This window comes from Vombatus ursinus, unplaced genomic scaffold (genome assembly GCF_900497805.2).
Source record: "Vombatus ursinus unplaced genomic scaffold, bare-nosed wombat genome assembly UNPS02014812.1, whole genome shotgun sequence".
Lineage (NCBI taxonomy): Eukaryota > Metazoa > Chordata > Mammalia > Diprotodontia > Vombatidae > Vombatus > Vombatus ursinus.
The window spans coordinates 66,475,005-66,499,668 of NW_020954590.1; the positions used below are offsets into that span (position 1 = coordinate 66,475,005).

The 24,664-nt window shown below is 39.8% G+C and overlaps 1 protein-coding gene across 2 annotated transcripts in view; it reads left to right on the plus strand.

Annotated features, from left to right (window-relative positions):
- The first annotated feature begins 1,224 nt into the window (after nucleotides 1-1,224).
- LOC114053760 (microtubule-associated protein RP/EB family member 2) overlaps nucleotides 1,225-24,664 on the plus strand; it is a 193,017-nt gene continuing 169,577 nt past the window's right edge. The window contains exons 1-2 of one of the 2 annotated variants that reach the window (XM_027876898.1): nucleotides 1,252-1,291; nucleotides 21,387-21,490. The gene's annotated coding sequence lies outside the window, so the exon portion shown is untranslated. Of the gene's footprint in view, nucleotides 1,292-21,386; nucleotides 21,491-24,664 lie in introns of both variants that reach the window. The other variant, XM_027876899.1, reaches the window with a different exon arrangement.

Sequence of the window (24,664 nt, forward strand, 5' to 3'; positions counted from 1 at the left end):
GCAGGGCTTGAATACCAAGAATGCTGGGTAACCTGATTCTCTGATAAGATAGTTACTACAGAAGTTAAATAGCAAAAAGAAATTATACCCATAAGTGCCACAGGATGAAAAATTTAGAGCTACAAGCAACCTCACCTGCCATCTAGTCCAAGCCCCTCTTTTAACAGATGAGCACAACGAGGCTAAGAGAGTTTCGTTGACTTTCCCCAAGGTCACACAAGAAGCAAGGGATAGAGGAAGGTTTGGAACCCAGGTCCCTTGACTTTAAAGCCAATACTCCCAACACTGTACCAGGCCATGAAGACGATAAGAGCTCCAGGAGATCAGAGCAGACAGAGATTTTATAGTAAGCTGCAGAAGTTAAAGTAGGCATTTTAGCCAAGGTGGGGCCTTGAAGAATTTTTTCCCTTCACAATTAATTTAATTTAAAAAAAAAAAAACGAACACTGGTCTCTATTGACATCGTAGTCTTTCGAAGTGTATTTCTCCAGTTTCTGTTCAAAAAAAGAATCCAAATACTAATAACAACAACAAACATATCCAGAAGCCACATCAAAACACTTCACATTATTACCGTTAATTACTATTATTCTTCAGTTAAGAAGACCAAGTTTAATAATCAGGACAATACTATGTTGCTATTATGTAAGCAGCATAACACGATCATTATAGCAAGCATCTACCATAAAAATAAGCCCATGAATTACACTATAGCGTTCCATGCCTTGGCGTTCATTTCCTAAATTCAAAGCATTGCACTCCACAGGCCAAGATATCTCTGCATCTCCCCCTCTCTCAACCTTTCCTGCAGGGCACCTCCTCAGCCTCCGCTCCCTTAAGGGTAGCCTCCAGCAGCTGAGGTTGGTATCACAAATTCCAGAAGACAACCTCACTCCAACTCACACTCCCAGGGGCCAGGCACATTACCTCGGACCCTGAACAACGTACTGGCTGCATCCTGGCTTGCATAGACCCTCCTCTCATCCATCCCTCCTCTCGCCCGCCCACCCCACGCCCTTGCTCCAGCACCCTTTATCACGCACGCACTGAGCCCGGCCGCGGCGGTGACCACCCCCCGCACCCTGGATCTGCCAGGAAGGGGCAGCGCTGCGCTTAGCCCTCTGCAGGGGAGGGCGGGGAGGACGCGCCCGGTGACAGTGGCGGTGGCGGTGGCGGCGATGGGTCACGTGGGGCGGCGGGGGCGGAGCATCTAGGCGGCACTGGGTGGGTGGAGAAAACAAAGCCCCCAGCTGTCAGCAGAGCGAGAGCGAAGGCAACGGCGGCGGAGCAGGTGAGTCAAGTGCATTAAAAGGTCCGCGGGTACCCCCGGCGCCCTCTCCCCTCCTCCGCGCGCCCTGGAGTCGCATCCTTCTTCCGAAGCCGCCGTGCGCCGCGCAAAGGGACGGGGCAGCGGGGCGCGTCTGCCGGGGAGCCAAGCGGGGCAAGAAGTTGGGAATCGCCGCCATGGGAGCCCCGGGGCGCGCAGCCCGTCGGCCCCCGCCGGCAGGCTTCCTCCGCCCCGCTCTGGTCTCCCCGCACCTCCTGAGGTCTGGGCAGACACCCGGGCTTGCCACGCTGGCAGGAGCCGTCGGCAATGACCGGGGCTGGGCTGGGAGACCGCAGTTGAGGGTTGAGGGACTTGGGGACTTGGGGAGGCAGGATTACGCAGCACCAGTCTGGGTCCCCGGCTCCCTAGTTGCAGTCATCTTACCTGGGCGCCGGGGGAGCCTGTCATGGGGTGCGCAAAGCGCACTGTGCTCTGACCAGGAAGTCTTGCAAGGCTTAGGGACTCGTGACCCTGGAACCCTCCGGGACTCTGCTTGCGTGGGGGGTCTCTGCTCCTGCCTCTCTGTACCCATCATCCCCGCCTTGGAGTTGTCCCTTGGCCAAGGCTGGCACGGGGAACTGACGGAATCTGTGCTTCCCTGTGTGGCTGTCTATTTTAAGAGGTATGGAGGGGTGCAAGGTGGAGGGAGAAGGTTGCTCATTTTACAGGGCAGCCCCGGCATTCACCGTGCTGCTGAGGTTCCGCGCGAGTGAGGAGAGGAAATTAATTGGCTAGCTCATTAAAGTGAGAATTAAAGTGGCTCAGCTTGCTAGGAGCAGCTAGGGGGCTGTGACCAGAGCTAGTGGACTGTTTCCCCACTCACAGCAGAAGCCCCCCTCCCCTAGCTACCTTTGAAAAGGTCTCTGTCTGGCCTGAATGAATGGTCCTATAAAGCCGGTGAAGTGGGGGCATAGGACAAAAGCATGTACTCAGGGTCCTTGAGGGATTTAAGACCTGGAGTGTGCCTGTGACTTTAAGACACTGGCTTGACTCTGTATTTTGTCCTCTTCACTACGACCCTCCGCTTTTGCTTTCTGCGAGTCTTCCAAAACCATTCCGATTTTAACTAGAAGTTACAAACAACTTAAGTTAGACCAGGAAAGGGTCTCCCTCTTATACGGCTCTTAAAGTGTGCTTGAAAAATTAGTCGGACTCCTATCGTGTGAAGAGTGTCTAACATCACAGAGCACTGAATACCGTCTCCTCTTAGTCCTGACCTGCTAAACTCTCTTAGTCAGGACCTTCAGTGCAAGTGGAGTATCACTAAACATTGCAGGATGCATTTACATCAACTCTAACGATCTATGACTTTGTGACTAATTAAAATAAAGAGCTTGTCTTCCTACTCAAACACTGAGCCTATCGTTGATGGCTTCGTCTTGATTAGCATAGTATCGGCCTTCAGGCCAACTCTGAGGCTATTGAGGTATTGTTCCTGCATACTTAGGGTGTAGTAAGTTCTTAAGATTTATTGTTACCCTACTTCAAAGAGGACTTAGGGCGGCTTACAGAATACAAAGTTAAGTATTTGAGTGATTAAAAAGTACAATGGAGACCTACCTGGTGTTGTGGAAGGCTTACTTGGTTTACAATTAGGACCAGAGTTTGAATGTTGTCTCTGATACTTTACGTGTGTGACATTGACCAAGTTTATTTTTTGCTTTTGAGCGTCAGTTTCCTCATTTATAAAGGGGGGGGGATTCCTTCCACCTCAAAATGTACAGTCTTAAAGGAGGAAGAAGTAGCTACTACCAAGCACTTACGCAGATTTCCACAGATTGCCCTAAGGGAGGGAGGGGGAGAGAGAGAGAGAGAGAGAGAGAGAATGAATAATCCTTGTCTTACTAATGTGACTTATGGCAGTGTCCCTCTTTTTGCCAAAGGGGTTTTCTGCCAAACTAATTGGAACACTAGGAATGAGAGATGTGTCAGCAATACCAAGTTTTGGAAAGATTAGGGAGTGTCCCTGGACCACGTTGTGGGAGTTTAAGACATCACACCTTGAATTGGAATACTGATGCTCTGAAAGAAGATGAGCAAGTGAAAACTAGCTATGCCAAACAAAAATGAATGCTACCCATAGAATGCCTTGGAACTGAAAAACTGATGGCCTTTTTGAGGACAGTAGGACTTGACTGTTTCCCTAACTTCCTCCCTCTGCATTCTGTTTCCTGTTTAAAAGACTGAAAATTGCTATCAGAATAGCCTCCAATTCTTGCACCATTGTTGAGGAACATATAGTAGAAACTTTACATCTGAGTAGTGACTAATGTAAAGAGTTGGTGAGTTAGTAAAACCTAACAGGGAATGCACCCAAGGCAGCAGCACACCGTACTCTACTGTACTGGAGGTGGGGCTGCTATCACTGTATAGAAAGTAATTATAGCTTAAAATATTTACACATACATACCAGACTCCTTTGGAAACTACATTGTTTTTTGTTTCTTTCTTTTTTAATGTCTAGTCCTCAGTGTGTTTGCTTGTCAGCTTCTCCCTGTCTCAGTACCTTCTTAAAACTGTTTCATTTGGAACTCTTACCTGTCATTCAGGGGGAAAAGCACAGCCCAGGCAGAGTTTCCTTTACTCTGTGGGAAGCACACAAAAAAAAAAAAGATTATGAAATTGTAATATATTTCTGTTAAACCATAAGAATTTCAGTTTGATTCAGAAGTATGGTAGACATGTTGGCTTACTTCTTGTGAGCATCTTTTTTTTTTTAAGGTAAAGGAAAACTCTACTGATTGTACTATTATTGGATGGATCAGTAAATCTCACCAGTTAGGCTATTCTTCCACCTGCATATATCAGAACCTCCCCATTGTACTTTTTACTAAACTACTGGGGATAAGTAAGATAGCATGCTACAGTACGAAGAGCATTAGTTTTGGGGTTCAAAGTGGTTCTGCCACTTACTACCTATGTGACCTTGGGTATGTCACTAATTTCTCTGGACCCCATTTGAATATCTACATTGTATGGTGAGAAGGTTGGTTCATAATTTAGGTTGGTCCTCAGATAACACTGCCTTCTACATAATAGGTGTTTAGTAAAGGCTTATCTATTAATTGGTTGGTTGGTTGGTTGATGAGATGATGTCTAAGGCCCCATCTGGCACTTAAACATAGGCCCTGTAATAGGATCTATTCAAAGAGAAATTATCATGCTTGACTTTAGTCAATAATTTTAACCCACATATCACTTATTAACCTCAAAGCATGATCCTGAATTTAATATCTTTCAGTGCTCCAAAGACCATGATTTCATTGGTATGGGTACTTTTTCCATCACAAGAAATCACAAACCTTTTATCCCTTAGTAGATGATCTGTTACTGTGATTAAAAAAGCCAAAAAAACACTCAGTGATCAATTTTCTGGTTATGAACCTCTCTAGGCTGGTCCTTAGGTGATAGTTGAATAATTTTCCACTGGAGTCCTCAAAATCTTTCCAGCTTGGAATGACAGGTCAGAATTTGTGAGATAGCCTTTGAGAATTCAGGGTCATCTCTGTGATACAACGAGGCATCAGAAGAGGACTGTGGTTGGAGTTATTTAAACTCCCTTTTGGAAAAGGTTTAGGGGGGAACAAAAGGCAACTAGGGGGCCTAGTGAATATAGTACTGGGCCTGGAGTCAGGAAGACCTGAGTTCAAATTCAGTCTCAGATACTTACTAGCTGTGTGATGCTGGTTAAGCCACTTAACCCTGTTTGCCTCAGTTTCCTCATCTATAAAATGAGGTGGAGGAGAAAATGACAAACCACTCCAGTATCTTTGTCAGGAAAACCCCAAATGGAGTCATAAAGAGTGACTGAAACAACTTAACAACAACAGCAACATGAAAAAAAATAAAAGCTTATTCCATTCCTATAATCAATATATAAAAAATATGTGAACTCAACACCAAGGATTTCCACAGAGTTAAATTTTTATTTCCTTATGCTTTCCCGTTGCCTTTCAGTTTTTATGCCTCAAACCTCATCCTTTACATTGTTGCCATTTTCTAAGCCATTTTCAACTTCTTCCTTACTTTGAATGTTTTCGTTGAACTTGACAGCTTTCGACTCAAATCACTTTTAATCTCATCCTTGGGATTTGGAATATAGCATTTCACGAGACCATGAAGCTAGATGAGACTTCAGAAACCATCTTCCTCATTTTCCAAATATCGAAACTGAGGCACAGGGGGAGTAAGTGGCTGGTTAGTCTATTGTCTCACAGGTAAGTAGGTGTCAAAGTGTGGATTTGAACCTAGTTTTTTGACTTTAGAGTAATTGTTCAATTGTTCTTTCTACAATATAAAGATAATTTCATTGAGTTTGGGGCAACATCGGATAGCGATGGCTCCCGATGTCCTAGTACAGCCTTTGGTAAGTCACTTAAACTCTTGAAGCCTCAGTTTCCCCATACAAAAATGAGAATGTTGGAAATACGGTCCCATCTAGTTCTATATCTATGATTGCAAAGGAAGAGAAGTGACCTCCACCCAGGTACCTGAGGACAGAGTGGATTTCCACAGCAGGGGAATGAATTTAGCTCTAGGTTTTCTGAAAGCTAAGGTGAAAAGTAATATGGTTTTTGTCTTGCTAATGTCACTTTTGGTAATATTGGGGGAGGTGGGAGGGCAAAGAAGAAACTATTTTTCACTTCACCCTGATATCCCAGAAGGTATTATCAGTCAAATAATATCCTCTTCCTCTTTCTTCATTTATTCCTGCTGTTCTCCAGGTAAGATCCTCCCTCACTCTTTGCTTTTTTGAGATATTCAAACCTGCTATATTTTTGGTAGAAGGAACTTCTGGATAAGGAGATTCTCACTATCAGTGCAAATTGGTACCTACTCTGCAATTTATAGTTTTAGAGTGTTGACTGGGGCACTGAAAAATTAAGTGACTTGCTGAGAGTCACATGGCCAGTACATGTCAGAAGCAGGACTTGAAACCAGCTCTTGCTTCCTCTGTCCTCCAGCTTTTTACCACCATGATGGGCTGCGCCTTCACCCCCTTGTCCCCTACCTTAATCCCACTGAAAAAAAAAAAAGTTAAACTAAACTTTATTACGTGAAATTAAATTTGCTCCAAAATTTTAAAGTTAAGCTATTGGGGGGGGGGGGGAACACTGGGGCACTCATACTCATTATGTTACTTGTCATGAAAGAAGATTAAGCAGATTATTGATTACTATACCTTAAGATCACTTTTCACCTACTTTCACTTCTTTTGAATTTGTTATTATTGTTGTTCAGTCATATTGGACTCTTCATGAGCCCATTTTGAATTTTCTTGGCAAAGATACTGGAGTGGTTTGTTATTTCCTTCCCCAGCTCATTTTACAGGTAAAGAAACTAAGGCAAACAGGGTTAAGTGACTTTCCCAGGGTCACACATCTACTAAGTGTCTGAGGCCAAATTTGAACTCTGGTCTTACTGACTCTGGGTCCAGCTCTCTGTATACTGCACCACCTAGCTGTGTTCTTTTGAATTTAGCAGTTTGCAAAATTATATACGTATATCCTGGTAGCATATACCAATTCTGTTCCTTCCCAAACCACCCACAAATAACTTTCTCATTATTTTGGTGATACGTAATACAGTATGTACAATCAGGCAGTAACAGAAAAATTTCATAGCATCATGACTTTAGAATTGAAAGGAACGTTAAAGATTAGATAGTCCAAATACCTCATTTTGCTGATGAGGACACTGAATTTCAGAGTGGTTAAATGATCACACAAGAAGTTAGTGGAACAGTGTGAATTTGAACACAGCCCCTTGACTACAAATACAGCAGCTTTACCATCATGTGTCCCATGAATATGCATCCTATATGTATAGAACTATTTCCTCTTTGGACAAGATATGAGCTGAATTTTACTTTGTACACTCCCTATGGGGAAAAATTGCTTAGCAAATGAAAAATAAGCCAGTTTGGAGGGAGAATGTTTGCTCTAAGGAGGGTGGTGTAGTAAAAAAACACACTAAGTCAGACCTGGCTCTGCTGCTCCCTAGCTATGTGACCATGGACAAATCATTTTGTCTCTCTGAGCCTCGGTTTCCCCGTTTGAAAATAATGGGATTAGGTGGGCTGGTTCCTAAAATCACTTCCAGGTCTAAAGTCTTTGTGAAAAATACATGTCTTTTATAATATGCATTTACAAGTGCTTTTATAAGCTGTCACTATGCTAATTGCAAGCCATTATCTATTCATTAAATCAGAAACTCTCAGGACTTCAAACTAAAGTTACAAACTGTTCCAAAGAAAAGGTACAACATATAATGGTAATAAAATGACATTTAAGAAAAAAAAAACTCTGCAATTCATCCTTTTTACTGATTCATATTGACCCTCCCTCACCAGTGAGTAATCCAAATTGGTGCCTCTGATTAATCCAAATTAGTGATCCTCTGAACTTTAGTCATTGAAGTTTAAGATTGGAGGATGTCTGGCTCTGATATTTCAATCTGCTAATTCAACAGAATGTGAACAATAAATATATAACACGTGGGAGGAACAAAAGAATTTTACTTAATCAAAATTTATCAGCACATTTGCTTCCAGAGAAATTTATTTACAAAGCCACATACTAAAAACAGCTTTTTATTGTTGATGTGTTTTTGTATCTTAAGGACAAAACAATAAGATTCTCTCTAGACTCTCCCTCTGCTCCATTAATTCCAATGCAACACACTCAATTTATTAAAATGGCTCAACACTATTTTAAAACATTAGTCCTCAATATTTCTACCTAGTGATGACACAATTAATGTTTCTGAATTAAATATTCCTATTACAGCTCTTCTAATCCCACAGATAGAGTGTTTGCTTTCCTGTCTCTTCAGTTGTGTATTAATTTGTAGAAGCAGCAGGTTGGTTTCCTAATTTAAGTGGTTTGGTCAGAAGGTAAATTTCTAAGCCTAAACAAATACCAATAGCTGCAACACCAACTCATAGAAGCCTAAGGCATCAATTCCATAACTCTAAATTTTGGAAATATGTATCCTTGAAATAATTTTAACTAAACAAACTTATTAAGAGTTGAGAGCTCTCTCTGACCTTGTAACAATGAAGATTACTCTTCTTCAAAATTTATGCAAAACTATAGAATTAAGATGATTTGTAAAAAGTCATATATAATTATATGTGTGTTAGAGTTAGAAGGTGAATTCTTTAAGAGATTGTTTCATTCTTTGTACTTTATTTGTATCCCCAGTGCCTAGCATTGCACCCAGTACATAGTAGGTATTTAAAAAGGATTTGTACTATTGTTAATCAATCAGCAAACATTTATTAAGCACTTTCTATGTGCCAGGCACTGTGCTAAGGTTTCAAAAAGAGACAAAAGACAGTCCCTGCCCACAAAAATCTCACAATTTGATGCTGCATTACAAGCAGTCAAATTTAAGTTTAAACTAAGGAAAAACTTCCTGACCATTAGAGCTATGTAAAAGTGTTATAGGCTGTTTAAAACTTTTGCACAACTTGAATGGTTAGAGATGCTACAGGTCTGCAGGGTGGATGACCATTTGTCTCAGAAGTTGTAGATGGGATTTTCATTCAGCTATAGGTTGAAAGAGATAACCTCTAGAGCAGGCCTGCACCACCTGCACCCGGCCAGAGCTCGCAAAAAATGTAGAGGAAAACATCTCCTATATTTTTCCAGGGTTATCTGAAAGTCTTTGGCTGGCCACAGGTGGTGCAGGCCTGCTCTAGGGCTTCTTTCAAGTCTGAGCTTCTGATTTTTCTCTAGAAGTATGTAAGTAAATATTTGGCACATTGACATCTGGAGAAACTGATTTGCTAGCTACAATAAATGGTTGAAATGCACCATTAAGTATGAGAACCAGCTGTAATCAATCAATAAGCATTATTAAACACTCTATGTCAGGCCATGTGTTAGGTGTTGGGGATACAGAGACAAAAATGGGGTAGCCCCTACCCTCAAGAAACTTACATTCTACTAGGGGAAAGCAGCATGTTCACAGAGTATAGAGTAGGAGTAGGGATAGGGACTGGACCTGTTATTTCATTGATATAGGGAACTCCTAGATCAGGAAAATCTATTAATTCACATTAGCACCCTTTCCAAACTTAGGGTCTTAAGAGAGTTGCCTAGTACACTAAGGAGCTGTGACTTGCCCAGAGCCACCACACAGGCTGTATGTCTAAGAGACAGCCTTGAGAATAATTCTTCCTGGTTTTTTTGAGGTCAACTTTCTACTCACTGTACTACACTATCATTCATACACATACACACAAGTATGTATACACACTGACATATACATATATATGTGTGTGTATACATACGTGTGTGTATGTGTACATACACACACATATATTCAATCATGTCCAACTCTCTATGACCCCATTTTGGGGTTTTCTTGGCAAAGATACTAGAGTGGTTGGCCATTTCCTTCTCCATCTCATTTTACAAAGGAGGAAACTGAGGCAAACTGGGTTAAGTGACTTGCCCAGGATAACACAGCTACTAAGTGTCTGAGGTCAAATTTGAACTCAGGAAGAGGTGTCTCTTTTCTCTTTCTCTGCCTCTCTCCTTGTGTAAGATGAGTATGCTATTCTGGAGAAGAGAAATTCTAACAAATGTATTAAAGCAAATTTAGCCTGTCATTGTTTGAAAGGTTAAAGTTAAGAACGTATTTTCACAATTTAGAGCTGAGGGATTCATGATATAGCCTTCCATGAGTTAGTGTTACAACTGTCAATGTTTATTCCAGAAGTTTTATTTTGATTGTACCACTTAAATTCATATAAAAATTTGGAAACTAATTTACCACTGTTGCAACTCAATATTTTATTTTTCCAAAAAGAACATATTTTATCTTAAGGATATGAGATCACAAACTGATTTTTACTTAGTTTACACTTTGACTGATGACATTCAGTAACTTGATAGAAAATAAATACAATCACTAACCATAGTCAAGAGTTATTCCACATTCTGTTTTAGATAGATTTTTGAGACTTCTGAATATTCAAGGGAAACATGGGGATTATGTTAGATTTAAGGTAGTCATTAGTTCATTTGCCATCTGTACAACCTCTGTAAATATTATTAAACAAATATTGCAGAAATTGGCAAACTCCTAGAATAATTTCATTGATAAGAACTTATTTAAGATGACTTGAAGAGGTGTCTTTACAAAACTTCCTTCTGTTAAAAGAACTTCCACTTTTTTACATCCTAGACTGTTGGTTTTAGACTACTTGATAGTTCATAACCATCTCTAAGGGTTCCTTTAAAATAGGGATTCTTAGCTTTTTTGTTGTCATGGACCTTGTCTCAGAATAATGTTTTTGTTTTAAAAGCCACCAGTCTAGAACATAAAACATAAAATACATAGAAATATTAAAGAAACTAATTATGTTGAAATACAGTTTTCAAAATTTATTTAAAACAAAATTTTAAAAAAAGTTCTTGCACTCCAGGTTGAAAAAAAAAAGCCTTCTCAATGATCCAAAAAAAAGAGTCCTACACCAAGAAATTTTTTTATCTATAAATAAATAATTGATTCAATCCAAAATAAGATTTGAAAATCTACAGATTGGTTTAATTTTATTCTCAACATTGGTAGTAATGGAATATAGATTATTTTGTTCTAAAGTAATTTAAGCCAATTAATGTAGCTCAGGAAGAAATTTTTTAAAAAACGGCTACTAAATAGAACACCTACCATGGCCAGAATGGGCGTTCAGGTGCAAATTGAAATAAAATTAACACTCCCCTCCCTCACAAAATGTAGATTCTAACAGGTTTTCACCCTCTAGCTAATAGAACTTTTTAGTCTTATAGAGTTGCCTGGGCATTGACGAGTTAGATAATTTGCCCAGGGTCACAGACCTACTATGTGTCCAAAGAAGGACTTGGATCCAGGTCCTGTCTTGAAACCTGGGAGGCTAGCCTGTACTCAATGCAGTGGCTTCTCTCTGATTCTAGGTACACTAAGGAAATGCAACTGCTTTTTGTCTAATGAAAAATAATAAATCAAAGTAACCTGAAGAGTAATGGCAGTTTCTCCCAATTTAATAATAATGCATGTGTAAATATGCAAAAAAATCACATAGGAGCTGGCAGAACCAAGGGACTGGGTAGTCTGCTTTTAAATTTTTGAGACTGCTGTTAGTATGTTAAGTAATGATAATTACTGACATTGATGTAACATTTTTAAAGTTTGCAAAACGCTTTATCTTCTCTAAGCCTTAAAACAAACCTGTGAAGTAGGTACTATGGGTGTAAGCAGGCCTCTTTTATAGTTGTGGAAAGCCATGCTCAGAAAGGGTATGCGGCTTGCTAGTAATTGACAGGAACTAGGCTTGAACGCAGATTTTCTTGACTTGTAGTCCAGTGCCTGTGTTTCTAGCTCACCACTTTTCCTAGGCAGCCTGGAGGAATGGGAAACTTGCTTGATTTTGAGGAGGAGGACTTGGGTTCAGATCCAAATTCTGCCACTTTTTTTTTTCTTTTTAGGCAATTGGGGTTAAGTGACTTGCCCAGGGTCACTCAGCTGGTAAGTGACAAGTGACAAATCTGGTCTGAGGCCAGATTTGAACTCAGATCCTCCTGACTTCAGGGCCAGTGCTCTGTCCACTGAGCCACCTAGCTGCCCCAAATTCTTGCACTTTTAAGCAAGACATGTAACCTCTCTGAGCCTCAGTTACCTCGTCTGTTAAATGAGAGATGACCATTACTCTCTCTGCATCTCTGAATATGGGAATTGGGGAAATTGCCCATTAATTTATTTTGTAGGAAATTCAGAGCATGGATTTTATCCTTTCACAGATTCTTATAACAGCATAACTTTACAGAATAATCTTCAATAACACCTGCATTTTTTTGTTGTTGTTCTTTTCAATTCAGTAAACATTTGTTCATTTCAATTCAGTAAACACCTACTTATGTGCTAGGCACTGGTGAAACTGAGCTAACTACATTGACATTTAATTTAAAAAAAAAAAAAGGTAAAGCCGATGCTTATTTTAATTTGGTATGATGTCTAAATATTCGTCAGCAGCAGTATCTGTGGGTAGATACACTTTTCTGATTGGGCACATCAAAAAATTTTGGCCAACTGGCATCACTGTCTCCTTGCTCTCAACCTCTGGTCATGTTCAAAGTCAGTTCTGCTGTTACAATGAGACGGATGTGTATTAGAAAAATCAGACATAATTTTTAAACCCCCGTTTAGAGATCAGATTGACACTTAGTCACAAAGCCTTTAACTTGGTCACTCTTTCTGGCACCCAAATTTATTCTTACCAGTCAACTCAAATTGTATTGGCTAAGTCCACATTTGCTAATACTGATTCTTTTTCCACCTCCCCAACCCTGTGGGGAGAGCAACACAAACATCATTGAAAAAGGCTATGTTTTACACACACACACACACACACACACAATTGCTATGAAACATTTAAAACAGTAATTGGTGAAAGGAGTGACCGTTTAATTTATTTGGGACCTACAATTTGGTTCTCTTTAGTTTAGTCTGACTCTTTTAGGGGCTACATATTTAGAGTTGTATAATGTTAGCAGTGAAAGGGAATTGAGTGAAATCATTTAGTCCAACCCACTCATTTTAGTGATGAAGAAATTGAGAGCCAGAGAAGGTAAATGATTTACCTGAAGACAGGAACAGAGAATCCAAGTCTCTTGACCCCCAAAGCAGTCTTCTTTCCACTATGCCATAGTGCCTCTCAAACCCCTCTTAGCCAGGTATTCAATGCTTCTCAAAAAAACAAGACTCATTTTACCTTTCAAACTCCATTTTAATTGACTTTTAAAAAAATCAGATGAGAATATTGAGCTCAATGTTGATGGGGCCTAAAAATGGAAGGGATTTGAGAGATGATCTATTTCAATCTTTTCATCTTACAAATCAGCATAATGAGGTATTGAGGCCCCAAGAGGTTGAATGATTTGTCCAAAGTCACATAGGTTAGTAGAATAGTCAGGAATGAACCCAAAGTCCTCTAATTCTTTTGAAGGGGAGAAACAGTAGAGTAATTTCCATATTTTGAGTTTGGACCTATGGTTTCACCGTTATAGGGAACCCTTTCCACTGATGCAGAATTGCATGTGTTCTCCAACACGTAGTCTTAAAAAAGTTGATTGTGCCAATGAGAGGTTACTTAAGTTGACCAGACTCATAGATCCAGTGTGTCTCAGAGGCGAGGCCTGAGCTGGAGTCTTCGTGACTGCCAGCCTAATCCCAAATCGACTCTACCATGCTGCCTCTTCTCAGACTCTGCTAATTTAAATACCTATTGGAGTTTTGCATTTTGTGTGTGTGTGTGTGTGTGTGTGTGTAAACTGAGGCTGCCTTAAGCACAGCTGCCCAGGTGCTTAAGCTGTGCACAAGGTCTTGAGCATAGCTGTATTATAGATAAGATTGCATATAGTGCTCAGTGTAGCGCCCAGCTCTGAAGTCTCCCTTCCTTGTAGAAATAGAGTGAATTGTTCCAGGCTTCCAAACAGTGAATTCCTTGTGGCCATACAGTTGCTCCTATGAATTCTAATTACAGCCATTCTTTCCTCCAAAATTTTGTACTGTCTGACTTCTTAGTAAATATTTATCAAGATCAGCCACATAAGTATACCTGTATTCTTTGAATTTCTCAGAACCATTTTTAAATTCTATGAAAAATCACAAGACTATAAATGATCATCATTCTTAAATTATTATATTGTAGATAGGACAGTGAAAATTTCTTGTGCCAACAGATACTTTTTTTTTTATTTTTGGCTTTCAGAAGACACGAATATCTCAAATTTAAATTGCGTTTAGGATCCATTGAAACTGAAAAGTATAGCAAATTCGTTTGTGTAAGTAGCAGTCTTTTCAGTTTGTGATACATGTACCCATCTCAGATGCACTGTCTGCGTGACCCTCTGCAAAACACTAAGTACTCCAGGCAACTCCAGTCCAAGACTTTTAGTTATAGGGCAGGTGCGGGCTTGTGTTGGTAGAGGGATTTTCTGCACTGGAAGTTACCTATTCCAATGAAATCACAGATCTGCTCTAAAAGAGAAAAAAAAAAGACTAGCCCAAGGACTTAAAGCAACAACTTTAGGATATTTGAGTATATGCCATTGAATTGTAGAATTTTAGAGCTGGAAGGGACCTTAATCATCTATCTGAAGACCCCCTCAGTTTATAGATAAGGAAACTGAGTTAACAAAAAGTTGCCCCAAATCACAACCTAGATAGTGACAGAGTTAGGAGAAGAAACCAGGTTTCTTCTTGTCCTTCAGGCTAAAATTCTAGAAGGAATTTGAGGGATTACTCTTTCTTCTCACTGTAGGGGCCATTGAGCAATTAGTAATTGAAAGCTGCAGCCTCACATTAGGAGACCAAACATTGCGCTTGAAATCAGAAAATTGTTATTCAGTTAATTCAGTCAATTCCAACTCCTCTTGACCCCATTTGGGGTTTTCTTGTCAAAGATATTGGAATAGTTTGCCATTTCTTCTCCAGCCCATTTTACAGATGAGGAAGCTGAGGCAAACAAAGTTAAGTGACTTGCCTAGGGTCGCACAGTCCTTAAGCATCTGATACCAGATTTGAAGTCGTGAAGAGGAATCTTCCTGACCTCAGGCTGGGTACTTTATCTACTGTGCCACCTAGTTGCTTAGAATCAAGAAGGACTTGGGTTCAAATCACACTTCAGATACTTTCTGGTTCCATAACCTTGGGCTTTATCTCTTTGTGCTTCTGTTTCCTTCCCTGTAAAATGAGAGGTTTAGACTTGGTTGTCTTTAAGACGTCTTCCAGCTCTATAATCCCAAGTTGATCTTGAATGAATAGCATGAAACAGCACAAGAAATATAACTGTGTGGGGCAGTTAGGTGGCGCAGTGGATAGAGCACCGGCCCTGGAGTCAGGAGGACCTGAGTTCAAATCCGGCCTCAGACACATGATACTCACTAGCTGTATGACCCTGGGCAAGTCACTTAACCCTGATTGCCTTGCCAAAAAAAAAAAAAAAAGAAAAAAGAAAGAAATATAACTGTGATGTTTGTTAACTATTAGATCCTCATAGAACTGTCCTCTTCCCTCCCCTTACTCCTTCCTCCTCCAGCTATGGTGAAAGAGGATAGAATCATGTAATAGCATAGACTCCTAAAATTTTGGGAAAAAATAGGATCTTAGCGAACAACCTCCCTGCCTTATGTTTGATGAAAATATGGCTTCCTTCCTGAACTCTGAGATACAGGGGGTCCTTATCATTCAAGAAATAAGAAAGTGGGGGCAGCTAGATGGCACAGTGGATAGAGCACCAGCCCTGAAGTCAGGAGGACCTGAGTTCAAACCTGGCCTCAGACCAAACACTTGACACTTACTAGCTGTGTGACCCTAGGCAAGTCACTTAACCCCAATTGCCTTAAAAAGAAAAAGAAAAGAAAAAACAGAAATAAGAAAGTGCCCATGCCAGAGGCATCCCTGCCCCTTTGTCTCAAGAGGGAACCTCTTGAGCTCCTGGATAGTGATTATGCATGGCAGTTAGGAGGTGCAATGGATAGAGCTAGCTGGGCCTGGAGTCAGGAAGACCTGAGTTCAAATCCAGCCTCAGACACTTATGAATTGTGTGACCCTGGACAAGTCACTTAACCTCTTTGCCTTAATCCACTGGAGAAGGAAATGGCAAACCACTCCAGTATCTTTGCCAAGAAAACCCCAAAAGGGGACACCAAGAGTCGGACACAATTGAAACAACTGAACAACAGTGACTGAAGAGAACTTCTTTCTGAGTGTAGCCCCCTTTCCTGGAAGTCTGTAGTTTTGCTAAACATGGGCACTTATCTTCTGTCCTTCCTTGGAAAGCTCTTGAGGCTCAGAGATGCACTTCATTCACTATGCATTTCTAGTCAGAAAGCCTACTTCTAAACCGTGACTCTGCCACTTATTATTTCTGTGACCTTGGGCAAATAAATCCCTTATACTCTGTAGGCCTCAGTTTCCTCATCTGTAAAATGAAGGATTGGGCTGAGTGGCTGCCTCTGAGGTGGTTTCCAGATCTAAATCTATAGTTATATGACCCTTTTAAGACATAACCCAGGTGCTCCCTACTCCATGAATACTTCCCTGATTTTCCATTTAAGAGTGATTTATTTATCCCTTCTTGATTTTTCTGTGGCAGTTTATCTTCATCTCCTTACCACAGTCTAACTTAAATCATACTCATTTGTATGTCTGACTTATATCCCTATTAGAATGTAAAGTCCCTGAGGGCAAGGACGGTGCTGTTTTCATCTTTATATTCTGAACACCTAATATTTCGCCTTCCATATGTAGGTATTTAAGTGTTGGTTGGTGTAACTGAATTCTTTTAAACCATATGCTTTCATGGCAATATGCAAGGGCATGAGCATTCCCTGAATGAAAGATTATACAGTCTCTCTACCATAGTAGATGATTTCTGTGAGTTTCTGTGGATGAAAACTTCATCACCCTGAAGTGACTTTTCTGGGCATGATCCTCTGTGAATAACTAAGGTGATCCTCAGATGACAGACCCATGACCCACTGCCAGACCTGGTCTCAAAGCCTTTCCTGCTTGAGAGAACCTTCTAGAATTCCCATTAGGCTGGCCTCGCCTTCAAGAAGTCAGGGTCCTCTTCATGGGGATTGGGGTAGCATTTCAGTGAAAGGGTGGATTAGACCTTAGAGATTTCATGGTGGTCCTAAACTCAGAGTAGTTTCAAAATTACCTTTTGTGTTCGTATGATGATGATTTAAAGTTCCAAATAATTAAAAGAGCAGGAAATTATTTTTATGTGTTTGTAATGTTACCATCACATATGAAGCAGGGAAAAAGGAAAGACGGCAGCTGAGATTTAGACAACCTTCCTTTATTCCTCAGGGCAGCAGTCACTTGGCGGTGGTTACATATTGTAAGAGCTGGGATGTGAATATGTTGGGGACGGAAGTCAGACAAAGAGAGACTCAGTCTCTGAGAATGCTGTTGTCAAGTAGCAGGGAAATGGTAAATAAGGGCCTTGAAGTCAAGTTGTGGAGCCGAATAACAAATGTTTGTTTGCCAGGAAGATGCTGTTTGTCATTATTTGAAAGGAACCAGTGGCTACTGGTACTACTGACTGGCAGCCAGGACAATAAACCACAGAGACCCCATGATTGAAAGAGGACAATTATGTTAAAGGGTGCTATTTTAAGGGGGAAAAAACCGATGGTCTACTCCTTTGCTTTTCCCAGTACTATTCCATAATGACATGTATCACCAAGGAAATATATGGAACTTACTTGAGATGTCATTCTGAGGTAATTTGGTACCATTTTGTACAAGGGAGGGGCTTAGCTTACATCTCGGTTGATTGTACTGTCTTGTATTTTTATTGTAAACTCCATACCTCTGGCACATGTGATGAGTGTATGTACCCATGGAAATTACACAGGACTGAGACGGGACCTTCTCAGAGTTTAGCTATATAAGAGGCTACATAGAGTAGCGCTCACACCTCCCTACAGAGCCACCTTTTACATGAAGTGAATGCCATCAACAATAGTTCTTTTTTTTAAGATGTCATCAGTTAATCAACAACCATTTATTATTCACCTACTATATTACCAGACACCTGGCTACAGAGGGAGGAGGGGAGAAGAAAAAGGGAGGGAGGGAAAGAGAGAGAGAGAGAATATTAAGACAGAAGAAAGGAAGAGAAAAGGGAGGAAAAAGAAAGGAGAGGAGAAAAGAAAGAGATGAAGAGAGGAGAAAAAAGGAGAAGTATAAGAAGAAAGGAGAAAAAAACAGGAAGAGAAAGAGGGAGAAGAATGGAGAGAAAGAAAGGGAAAGAAAGAGCAGCAATAGAAGGGGAAGAGAAGAAGAGGGAGATTATGTAAGGTGGAGGTAAAGAGGGAGTGCATTTCAGGAAAGAGGGATAGCTAGTACATTGACAAAGAGATGAGAGAATGAGTGCCCTTGGTGAAGAACAGAGAGAAGCTAAATTTGTCATGAATTCAGAGTGTGGGAGGCTGGGATAATGTATGATGAGGCCGGGAAGATAAGTTGGGGATAGGTTGAGAAGGTCTTTAAAAAGTAAATGGGTCAGCTAGGTGGCATAGTGGATAGAGCACTGGCCCTGGAGTCAGGAGGGCTTGAGTTCAAATCTGGCCTCAGACACATAACACTTACTAGCTGTGTGACCCTGGGCAAATCACTTAACCCCAATTGCCTTAAAAAAAAAAAGGTAAACAGAGGAGTTTCTGTTTGACCCTAGACACAGGACTGGAATTGATCGAGTGGGGGAATGGCATGCTCAGATCTGTAATTAAGGAAAATCACTTTGGACTGGAGTGGGAAAGAGGCCAGAACTCTACCCACTGCGCTGCCTAGCTACCCCTCTTCATCATTTCTTATAGCATACTATATACTATATAGCACTACTAGCTCTTCTTATAGAATACTGTTGTATTCCATCACATTCATATACCATAACTTGCTCAACCATTGACCAATTGATGAGTATACCCTCTGTTTCCAATACTTTTCCACCACAAAAAGACCTGCTATAAATATTTGTGCACACATAAGTCCTTTTTTCTTTTTTCTTTCATCTCTTTGAGGTATAGATATAGTAGTGGTATAGCTAGGTCAAAGGGTTTACACAGTTTAATAGTTCTTTAGTCCTAGTTCCTAACTGCTTTCCAGGTTGCTTGGAAAAGTTCATAATTCCACCAACCATGCATTAAGTTACCTCTAGTTCTCCAGCAAGTCATTTTCCTTTTCTGTCTCCTTTGTCATTCTGATGGGTATGAGGTGGAATTTCAAACATTTCAGATAATTTGAAGGAGAGCACTAAGGACTACCATGATCTACAAAGGCTTCATGTAGGAGGTAGACCATTAGATGAGACTTGAAGGAAGCTCAGGATTCTGAAGGACAAAGGGGAGGTGATTGTTCACCCCCAAGCACGAGAGTTCTTCATTCCTCTGCAAAGACATGAAAGTGTGGACAAGTTCAAGGAAAAGGAAGTAGACCTGTTTGATTGTGACTAAGTCTGAGTGAATAGGACAAATGTGTATTAAGTGTGGAAAGGTAGATGGAAGTCACATTTTATTTTATTTTTTTACATGTGAAGCATGCAAAACTTATTTCCGTGTTAGCCATGTTTTTCATGTTTTTTTTATTTATTTCATTAAATATTTCTCAATTGCAAAAAATTTTAACATTCATTTTTTAAAATTTTGAGTTCCAGATTCTCTCCTTTCTTGTTCCTCCCTCTCCTTGAGAAGGCAAGCAATTTGATATCAATTGTACGTGTGAAGTCCTTCAAAACATTTTCGATATTAGTCATGTTGCAAAATAAAACACAGACCAAAAAACACTAAGAAAAATAAAGTAAAAAATTATACTTCAGTCTGCATTCTGAGTTCATCAGTTCTCTCCCTGGTGATGAATAGCATTTTTCATCATGGGTCCTTTGGAATTGTCTTAGATCATTGTCTTGATGAGGGTAGCTAAGTCTTTCATAGCAGATCATCATTACAATATTGCTGTTATTATGTACAGAGATCTTCTGGTTCTGCTCACTTCACTTTGCATCAATTCATATAGGTCTTCCCAGGTTTTTCTGACACCATCCCCTTTCATTATGTCTAATAGCACAGTATTATTCCATTACAATCATATACCATAACTTGTACAGCCATTGCCCAATCTATGGGCATCCCTTTCAATTTCAGTTCTTTGCCACCACAAAAAAAAAAAAAAAGCTGCTATAAATAATTTTTGTGCAAATGAGTCATTTTCCCTTTTCTCTGATCGCTTTGGGATACAGAACTACTAGTGTTTATTGCTGGGTCAAAGGATATGTATGCACAGTTTTGTAGATCTTTGGGCATTATTCCAAATTATTTTCCAGAGTTGTTGGACCAATTCACAACTCCACCAACAGTACATTAGTGTCTCTATTTTTCCACATTCCCTCCAGTCTTTGTCTTTTTTTCCTTTTCTGTTATGTTAGCCAACCTAATAGGTATGAGGTAGTATCTAAGAATTGTTTTTTTTATTTTTTTACTAAGAATTGTTTAAATTTGCATTTCTCTAATCAGTAGTGATTTAGAGCATTTTTTTCATACGACTATTGATAGCCTTGATTTTTCCTTCTGAAAACTACTTGTTCATATCCTTTGGCCATTTATCAGTTGGGGAATGACTTGTATTTTTATAAATTCTGTTCAGCTCCCTACATATTTGAGAAATTAGGCCTTTATCAGAGAAACTTGCTGTAAAGAATTTTTCCTACTTTCCTATTTTCCTACTAATTTTGGATGCATTAGTTTTGCTTGTGCAAAAGCTTTTAAAATTTCTTGTAATCAAAATTGTCCATTTTACTTCCCATGATCCTCTCTATTTCTTATTTGGTCATAAATTCTTCCCTTATCCATAGATCTTGCAGGCACATTTTTCTGTAGTCCCCTAATTTACTTAGGATATTACCCTTTATGTCTAAATCATGTACCCATTTTGACCTTATCTTGGTATATAGTGTGAGATGTTGGTTTATGCCTAGTTTCTGCCAAACTGCTTTCCAGTTTTCCTAGCAATTTTTGTCAAATGGTGAGTACTTACTCCAAGCTTGGATCTTTGGGTTTATCAAACATTAAGTTACTATGGTCATTTACTTCTATGTATTCTGTACCTAATCTATTCCACTACTCCATCACTTTATTAGCCACTACCAGATTGTTTTTATGATTACCACTTTGTAGTATAGTTTGAAATCTGGTACTGCTAAGATGTCTTCCTTCACATTTTTTTTTCTTTGATTTCCTTGGTATTTTTGACCTTTTGTTCTTCCAGATTAATTTTGTTATTTTTTCCAGCTCTGTAAAATAATTACTTAGTAGTTTGATTGGTTAGGTGCTGAATAGGTAAATTAACTTAGTTAGAATTGTTATTTTTATTATATTGACTTGGATCTCCCGTGAGCAATTAATATGTTTCCATTTGTTTAAATCTGTCTTTATTTGTGTGATGGAAATCACATTGTAAAGAGCTTTAAATACTAAACTGACTTTATATTTTATCCTAGACCCAGAGGCATTTGGAGCAGTATGATCTAATCTGATTTTCCCATTTTATAAATGAGGAAACTGAATCTCAGAGAGGTTGAGTAACGTGGCTGAAGTTCCACAGGTAATAAGTTACATGGTATCAAAGGCCCCATTAACTCTAAAATTAGCTGTAAAATTCTGCACTTCCGACCTTACTTATCCAACCCCTTCTTCTCTGTTCCTCCTCTCCTCACCAACAAGTGTTTTTGAGAGGTTGATTGTGACATTTTGGAATAAGATAAACTAGAGTAATGGAATAGGTGCTGTACTACTAGCTAGTAATCAAGAAATTAAAACTTTCTGGCCCCTGGAAACCAGTATTGGGCTAATTCTTAGCATTTCTGACTTCTGTTCCTTATGAAATCAATAAATTACTTTCCTTTTTTCCTCACACTGTATTACATTTTTTTAAATTAGAAAAGAAGACATTCATTTTTCCTTTGCTTGTCCATTAGCATACTGAATTATTGAGTTAAATTTATTAAGAAGGCACAATAACATGATTCACAGGTTAATTTATTTTGTGAAGTATGCCATCTGTTTTCTGCTTGCCCCTAGAAATACAGAAGTGATGCAATCTTTAGAACAGAGAGCACGCACAAAGAAAAAAGTATGCACTCCTAGAAGCCTTTCTCTTTAAGCATATTTTGCCCTCTGCATGTACCTCTTAAAGGGATCCCATCTGTTCATCAGTCTGTCTGTCTCTCATACTGGCATGTCACCATCTTTTATTCTACTAGACCAATAAGGTGGCATAGAGGAGGTAGAGTTTCTGAGCTAGGCATTATGATTGAATATAGTACTTGGAGGCAGGAAGGAGGTAGGGGGAAATGGAGTATAGAACTTGGGAATGGGAATGAGGCTGGGCATATAAAATTTGGAGGACCAGAAATGGAACTACAGGCATCAAGCATAGGGCCTAAAACTTCCTAAATTGTTCACTACATAATCGGGCTCACAGGGAAGGAAGAAGTAGAATCTAGGAATGGGACCTTGAATCTGCCCACTCTATTTGATAACCAATACTCTACAAAGAACAGTTCAACCTGTTTTAAACAAATTGCATCTTTTTGGGGTGCCTTTTATCTAAAGCTCATATTTTCATGAGATTAGATCAAATAATTATGTAAAGTGCTCTTTAAACCTTAAAAATATATTATTGTTATATCATGCTTAAAACTGTGGAAGCAAAGCATTTTAAGTTTGTTTTTTTGGATTTTTTTTTTTAACCCTAAACCTAGGGCTGGAACATGGAATTCTAATCCTGGTCAACTGATGATATCCTTATGACATCTTTAATCATCTACCTTCCTTCAGCCTCATTTTTCCACATCTATAAAATTCAAATAGTATCACTTGGCATTAGCGTGTTTATGTGTATATAGTACTGGGACCACTCTTTAAGCTCGTAATGATATTTCACAGGGTGTGTAGCTGACTACTTTTCTCCTCAAGGTTGTAGGGCCAACCCAAGGAGTTAGGGGTTTCTAACACTAGTTCCTGAGTCCCACTGTTCTGTTAATTATCAGTTAGCTAGTCAAACTCTATTAGCTTTTTAAGAAAGGGGGTTACCGAGAAGACATAGAAAGAACAGTTGTTACAAAACAGTTTCCCCAAATGGGGAGTAGGCTTGCACATACAGCGTCCCCAAGGAGAATGAGATTAAAGCATAATAGTAGAGAGTCACATATGCAGAGAACATGTGTGCCAAAAGGACACTTATGAATCCTAATCTAGAAGTCTTTTCCTCACTTTGCAGAGAATTTAATAAGTTCTCCTTAGGTGAGCTCTAAGGATCAACGCCTTTCTAAAAGCCATTGCCACCACTTCTCTCTCACAAGGGGGGCACCATTTCTGAAGCCCACATCATCTTTAGGTACCATCCTAAAGTAGCTTGTACTTTTTATGTTGAGCTACACTTCTGTTTTAGACTAGCCTTTTACCTAAGACCTGGAAAGAATAAACAAAAGAAATGAAGATACCTGTGGAACCATAGCAGCTGGGAGCGAGAGAAAGGGCGAGACACCTTTCCTTCTCCACCTGGCAGCTCATAGAAGTCCTTGTATCCAATCACCAGAAAGGATAAAAGATTGAAAGATCATTGGGACTTTTGTTTTGTGTGCAAATGCAGTTCTAGCTCATCACTTCTTGATTCACTGGTTCCTCTATCTCTGTTGCCAGCCCTGCAATCAAGCATGATAGGAAACAGGTTTCCCAAGTTTTGCACATTGGATTGCAACTACTCATATCTGCATTCTCTGTGTAACCCACCAAAGGGGACAAAATCCCTGTATGTTCTAAGAACTGGGTCTTCATTGGCCAGTCACCCCATTAATGGTATCCGGATATACTGTGGCCATCACAATTGAAGAATACTCAGAAAGATGAATTGGAAATACTATAGTTTCAAGCATATTGCTTTTTGCTCTATTTATAAAATTAATTTGATTTTACATATTGGAACAAGTAGCTCAGTAATTTTTTAGTCATATACAAATCTTCATGGCCACATTTGGGGTTTCTTTTTCAAAAATACTGGAGTGGTTTGACATTTTCTTTTCCAATTCATTTTACAGATGAGGAAACTGAAGCAAACAGGATAAAATGACATACCCAGCTAGTTAAGTGTCTGAGGCCAGATGTGAACTCAGGAAGATGGGTCTTCCTGACTTTAGGCCCAGCACTCTATCTGCTGGGCCACCTAGCTGCCCTGAATTAGATACTGCCATTGAGTTATGTGATTCTGTTAGTGTTTATTGTGTGAGGTTTGTGGGGTGTTCGGGAGGACTAGCACCTCTGGTATGAGCTTGCCAAACCCTTTATCAGGGCTGCTCATCCACCTGTGATGTCCCACCTGATTCATCCAACTCTTACCCATGGTTCCAAGAACCCGTAACATGTGCAGTGGCCACAAACCATCTCAGTAGATTGGCTAAATGAGGTTGAGGGTTACCAATAGACCTCAAACCTGTTGGTGAGTTAGAGGAATGTCTGCTCTAAGAATGTGAAGATTTTCCTCAAGGAATGGGTAGATAAGAATAATTTGTTTCAACAGCCATGAAGATGGCTGAAGCAGGTGATGTGGAGCACTTAGAGCTTTGTCAGACATCAAAGACACCAAGGTCATCTACTGCATCCTGGGTCATTGCCAGTCATCCTGACTTTTGTCTTGCCACTGGACTTTGGTGACTCTGGAAGAGAGACTGAGGCTGAGGTTTTAATGTGTGCAGCTCTGCCTCACTTAAATTCAATTCAC